Genomic DNA, 6,786 nt, shown 5'->3' with positions numbered 1-6,786 from the left:
CATCCATGAAAGACAGCTGTGTAGTTAGACTTCACGGTGTGGGCACTAGGGAGCCATTTCCATTTCTTGAGCAGGAGTGGACCTATCCTCAGAGGGTGGGGTGAAGATGAACAGTTGGGGTTCAGAGACTGGCCAGGGGGACACTGAGGAGGGGTGCTGGTTGGTCTGGGACCTCACCACCAGCTCTGCTCTGCCGTTGGCAGCAGAAGTGGGTCTGGGGCTTGGTGGGTATGGAGCCATCCTGCTGATGATCTGACAGGGACAAACTGCACTGTGATGACCAGGATAACAGAGAAGCACTTGCACTGCCTGCAAGGTGAGGGGGCGACAGGGCGGCTTGTGTTCCTGGATTTTCAGCATCACTGCTCAGCTACACTGCAGGGATTCTGACCCACATGAGTGGCTCTGAAGGCAGAGCTCAGGGCCAGAGTTTCAGCTCCTGATACACCGTGATGTTCCTTCAAACCTACCTCAGACTGGCAGCTGGTCCTCCCCAACATCCCCAGTGCCACCGGGCACACACACCAGGGCAGAGCTCTGGACATGAGCTGACTCCCCTTTCCTCCCCCTCTAGGGGAGTGGAGAATGCTGACATGACTGAAGCACCTGTGAGCCGGGCCCTTTCCCAGAACTCCCTGACCATTCAAGCCAGAGGGCAGCATCTCCTCACTTCAGAGGTGAGGCTGCTGAGGCCACTGGAGGCACTCCGCCAGTCTGCAGCAGATCCAAGTTTTCCTATTCCAGCACCAAATCCGGCCTCCTCCCCGAGTGCTCTAAGTTCCTTGGCCCTAAGGATCTCAGGGACTGAGGAGGGTGGTTGGAGGGGTCCTCAGTTCCTCTCCCCCACTTTTGGCCAAGATCCAAGCAATTGCCTGCGGCGAACATCATTGCTGGGGCTTGGCACATGGGGTCTAATAATCACAGGATTCAGGGGCTCCCAGGACTGAGGGGTGTGTGGCCCCTACAAGCTCCTGAACCTTCTGGCTGAGATGAGCACATCAGAGCCAGAGAGCTGAGGGACCCACAGCAGGAGGGAATGTCCGTGTGGAGAACCGGGGGACAAAGGGGCTTTGCTGCATCTGCCTGGAATTGCTTTCTCATCACCTGCATCTTCAGCCTCACCTCTGGCAGGTACTGGGTGCCTGCTGTGGGCCAGGCACCATGACAGGCATGTCACGAGGTTCTTTCATCCTCATAGCCTGAAATTAACTCTTTGGAAACGTTATCATCCCCACTCTATAGCTAAGGAAACTGAGGCCCAGTGAGAACAGCAACTGAATTCCAGGAATGTCCTCACCTGGTGGGTTCTGAATCCCAGCGCAGGCTGACTCCTGAGCTCTGCACTGACTCCTCTACTAACAGGAACTGGGAGTCCTTGGGCAGTTCCTGTGGGATCAGTCTTCTATGTGGATTGTTTCAGAGCTGCACGCCCATCCTCTGAGGTAGGGACCTGTGTGATCCTCATTTTGCAGGTGAGGAAACTGAGGCAGCTCAGAAAGGTGAAGGGCCTTGGCCAAGGTCACAGAATCCACATTTCCTGGGCTCAAGTTGAGGCTTATCTGAATCCCAGCTTGAAGAGAGAATCCCTAAAGCCTGCCCCGTCCAAACCCCTCATCTTATGGCTGGTGAAATGGAGACCCAAAGGGGAGCAGAGGCTCGCCCAGGCCCCACAGTGGTCGTCGGCAGCAACGGGACGCAGGTCTCCATGGAGTCCCTCACATATAGTTTCCACTTTACAGATAGGGCAATTGAGGCGTGGAAAAATAAATGGCAGAGAAGGCTAAAAGAAGAGTCAGGGTGGTAAACCCAACTTTAGCGCAATGAGATTCCTGAGGTCTCCTCCCCTCCCTGCCAGATCCCCCAAGACCTGTTCGGGGGCAGGGCTCCTTGGCTTCAGCCAGCTTGACCCTGGGCCCATTTCTCTACAAGTTCAGATTTTCTGCCACTCCAGCCCTGAGCCCCTGCCCCTGGCCTGTGCGGTGCTCTGCCTCACCTGTGTTGGTAAGCTGGGGGTCTCGGCCAAGGGCGGTGTGAAATTGGTGCTGTATGCCTTCAACTTATAATACAGTGCTGCAGGTCAATTAACTCTCAGTAAAACTAGAAGAAATAAATTGCGACTTGGGAGACACAGATTTGGGTAGAACTGAGTGTTTCAAGGACGGGAGTCAGGGGCTTATAAAGACAAAAAGCGAAGGGCTGTCAAAAGTTGCCTGATGAGGATTGTGACTGACACTGACGTGAGCCAGTCAGGAAACACGTGTCCTTAAGGAATCACAGGTTATTTCAGGGTGGTGGCTCAGTAAGTAGCTGAAGTTTCTGGCAGGTGTTCCGGATGACTTCATTAGGGCAATAAATGCTCACAGGGCCGGATTCTCTGTGGGCTGAGATGTGCGTAAGTCACACCTCCTTAGTGAGCCCTCTCGAGCAATGCAGACTCCATTTTTATTCTTTCACAAAGGCAGTCTTCTGCTGCAGGAGCAGTGACCCCAGCTCAGCCTGGAGGACATTCAGGTGAGCTTCAGCTCACTGGCTAGTGCTGTAGGAATAGCGGAGTTTGCCATCGATCTCTTCCCTGCAGGCGCGGCAGCGCCCACGCCAGCTGAGAATGAGCACAGCTACCTGTGCTCAGGCTTGTGCTGGGGTGGGGGCGGGGAGCGTCCCTCCACCCTTCTAGGCTCATCTGGCTGGTCTAAGAATTAACCTGACATAAGGTAGACTAACAGGAGAAAAATAAAAATTGAAGTAACACGTATACTTCCTGTGTATACCCATGGGAGACAGCCAGGGTAAACTGAGTGAACTCACCAAGAAGGCTGCAGCCCTTCAGCCTTCAACATCATCTTCAGCTAAAGACTAAAGAGGAAGCTGCAGGCAGCGGTCAGTTACAGAGATCAGCTTACATGGAATGCCCGGAGGCATGAGAAGTTCAGTTAGACAAGGGTTGGAAAGGATGTCACGTTGATTTAGACGTGGGAGTCATCAGGACTCGCTGCGTGGGAATGGAGGAAGGGAAGACACACCAGAGTGGGTGGGGACGGACTGCTGGTGGGGAAGCAAGCAGATCTCTCAGGAAGTTTGTCGTCAGAAGTAAGACTGGTTCACGTGAGAGGCAAGAAACAGAGGGAGGATGTTTACAGAGAGGGGAATTTGAAATCATCACTGAGGAGGAAGAAGGTGCAAATTAACTAAATAAAAGTAGCAGGATAGCTGGGCAGTGTGTGACTTTTTTCAGCAGCACTTAGATGCCTGGGGGGACGTAAGGGGGAAAGAATGAGAATCAGTCTGTTGTGTAGTTGGGAGTTTTGCCAAGTAAGTACACTGAAAGGATGGGAAAGGGAATAAAGGATCTAAGTAGGAGTTATTAAAAATTTAGCTCCTGGAAATTGTTGAGGAGAGTATTTCCTTTACCTTCTTACATTCAGTGATTGGGAACCTGCAAATTAAATTGACTAAAGCAGATTACTGTGAGAAAAAAATTACGTATGAATACATGCAAGAGTTCACAAAGCAATGGGATTTGAAGGGGTGGCTAGAAGTGGGGGCTTATATACAATTTAATAAGTGACAGGAAAAGGAGAAAGGCATTTTCTGAAAAACAAATGACTTCTTGGTGAGAGGGGAGAGAAAGGGCACTTATGGTAGAACAAGTGACATTTAGGGAAGATAGATAATGCCTTAGGAGAATGTATGGGAGAGATGGCAGGTTTGTGACAATGTCCGTTTGAGTCTGGTGCTCGGAACTTGTCTCTAATTTTAAGACTGTTTCCAAAAAGTAAGTAAATAAATAGAGAAAATGAAAAGCCTGAGGCAGATTTCATTTCTCCATGAGGAAACATCTGTGAATCAGTGTTTCAGGTAACATACAGAAAATCTGACGGCACTGTAACGATTGTGATCCATTAGAACACTGAAACAGCCACAGCAGATCCAAACGCTGTCCGTCTAAATCTTTAGGTTGACAGACAGTGATTAACACTGGAAAATTCAAAAAAGCTACCAATCAACACGGCTCAATAACAAGGACAAATCTGGTCGGTGGTTGGGTGCTGCTTAAACAGCTGGCATCCGGGCTCAGTTTGAGTATATAATACTCCAAAGTGCTGAGTTTTATTCCCAAAATCTGCTTAAAAGTCAATGAGATGCAGAGAAACGTGGTTTAAAATACTACATCAGTTTTAATCATGCATATATAATACAAGAATATTTCCCTTTAATAAACATTGTCAGTATCTTACTTAGCGGGAAATAATTAAAATGTTAGGCAAACAGCCCAGAGCAGGTAAATGTTTACTATTTCAGAGCAGGTAAATGTTTACTATTTATCTTGTAGATCAGATACTTTTCTTCAGAATTTCCACATATTCTTCACGTGCTTTCGAAACCAGATCTGGACTTGGACTTGACTCGTCCATCGAGCCTACGAGAGAGTCTGTAGGACTTAGATTCAAGTTCAATAGTAGCTGGAAAGAAAATGAAAGAATTAGATTTACTTAAAATACTTCATAGGTAACTAAATGTCAGTTTATTTTTTAAGAAAAGCTGAGACTCTTCTAAGTTTTAAGAAGAACGAAAAATACCTACATATGATTACAACACAAAATACAAGATTACTACTCTAGACTTTGCCCAGGGCTGCACGTTGAATTAACTGCTCCTGTGGCTAAGGATCAGAGCGCCTGGTTTTCTCACTCTTCATTCATTTACTCAGCAACCATGTGCTAAGGCACTGTGACAAGCACTGGAACCACAAGATGAAGATGACAGAGTCCACCCTGAAAGATCTTGTACCATAAACTGGAGAAACAGATGAACAGGCAGTTTCGGTACAGAGACATAAATGCCATGACAGGTATAAAAGAGGGCAGAGTTGGAACACTCAGAAGGGACGTCCAGCTTTGTGTCAATATTGTCCCCTCTTGGTGGCCGTGATGTGTAAGCAGATACCTGAAGGAGGAGGAGAAAGTGTGGGAGGGAGAGGCAAGAAGCAAACACAAAGCAGAGGCAGGAAGGGCGCCCGCGGAGCTGGACGCAGTCTGACCAGCCGCTGGAGCACAGGGGCAGAGCAGGGGAGGAAAGAGATACGGCTGAAGACTTTGGCAAGAGCCAAATCGATGTGGGTGTTTTTCTTCCAAGCTAAGGAATTTGGAATTTTTCCTGAGGGCAAAAGGTTAACCAGTGACAAAGTGAATGACAGGAAATTAATTGTCATCCACCAGGGGACAGGCTACATGAACTGTGATTGCTTGAGTCTGGGTTTTTGGCCTCAGTCACTACCAAACTCGAGAAGCTGATGACCTCCATGCTTTGTGAGAACAGGTCCTGTGTGCACAGGTGACAGGCCCACGGGGACAGCAGGAGAGGAAGGGCACAGCCAGAAATAGAGAACACAGACTTCTTGAGATTTTTTTTAAAGCTGTGGATCATGATGAATAAATGAGGAATAAGTACACTTATCATTATGAATGAGATTATGCTTTCACATTTTTCATTAGCTATGTGTAAGGAAAAATTTAACATAGTATCTGTTATTCAAACAACAGAAAGAGGTGCCATTTACTGTTTACAGTGTATTTCGGAAATCAATGTCTAAATTTAATTCAGAAATGTTGGCAACATACCTTCTTTTAATTCTCTATCTATATTATTCTCCAACTTCTTCCGCATCTGAAATAAGTCAAATATTATTTTTAATGTTTAAGTTAAATAAGAAACACTATCATAGGAATGACAGCTAGCTTATGAAATGTGGCCTTTAAATAATACTTTCAGAGACTTGACCTAACTTGGGGATTGCTTAAATAGAAAAAATAATCACAGGAATAAAATAAAATAAATTCCTACTCACTTTGATTTTAGATAATAGAGAACATATACGTAAGGCTATTTAGATTCCCCTGATGGAAAGCACAGTAAACACTGCCCTGTCAGATACACATAATCTCAGAGGGTGATGCCTGATCTTATTAGCACAAAGAGTTTAAACAATTCATGTTCTACACTGAATGCATTACTTTGCATTTCTCAGAAAAACTGCCCTTTATAAAAGTTTAGTTTTTTTTAACGTTAATGGGTTTTTCCTTAAAATGAGCTTTTCCATTCCAGCACTTTTAGAAAATTAAAATTTTAAGGTCTGTTCTTGCTAATGGTTTTAGCACAGAATAGTAGATACATAAAATGAAAAAAAGGGCTCTGTTATGATATCAAGTGAAAATTCTACTGGCAAACAAGTTCAGCAAATGTATTTTGCTCTCTGTATATGACTAAGATATTTCTATCAAAATCTGCTTGAAGAAAAGGAGGCTAGCGCCAGTTTTCAAAGTTGGTTCCTGATTCACAACTTCCTTGAGTTAGAAATAAGGAAAACAATACGTAATTCTTTAACTGTAACTTTGTTTCTGTTCTAGAAATTGGAGCCAACTATTTGAAACGACTTAATTAGTTATGTATTTAATTATGAAACATGTGGGGACATTTCAAACTACGTGTCCCCACCTACAGTGTTCTTTTAAAAATCTTTCTTATAAAAGTCACCCGGCTCACTAAACAGGGTCTAAACTAGTACACCAGACATAATAAACACTGTGGTGACAACAGTGACACGAGAGCCGAGGCCTTTGTAAATGTTAGGTGCAAAGACAAAATTTGGGGCTACCATTCGCCAGTATTTTCAGAGACTGTTTTCCGTAACACTGTCTGACAAGAGCATTCTACAGAGGCCTTCTGCCATCAACAACGTGACAACAGTGCCAGGCGGGTCCTGTGAAGTGAAAAACGCCTAACAGATGA

The 6,786-nt window shown here is 45.7% G+C and overlaps 1 long non-coding RNA gene across 1 annotated transcript; it reads right to left on the bottom strand.

Moving 5' to 3' along the window:
- Positions 1-4,152: 4,152 nt before the first annotated feature.
- On the bottom strand, positions 4,153-5,942 carry LOC116661704. The gene is made up of 2 exons (XR_004317611.1): positions 5,619-5,942; positions 4,153-4,460 (listed from the first exon to the last, which is right to left on the bottom strand). It is a non-coding gene; the product is annotated as an uncharacterized LOC116661704 (long non-coding RNA).
- Positions 5,943-6,786: the final 844 nt, after the last annotated feature.

This window comes from Camelus ferus, chromosome 36 (genome assembly GCF_009834535.1).
Source record: "Camelus ferus isolate YT-003-E chromosome 36, BCGSAC_Cfer_1.0, whole genome shotgun sequence".
Classification (NCBI taxonomy): Eukaryota; Metazoa; Chordata; class Mammalia; order Artiodactyla; family Camelidae; genus Camelus; species Camelus ferus.
Note: the sequence above shows the minus strand (reverse complement) of the source record. Positions and strands in the feature narration are given on the sequence as shown.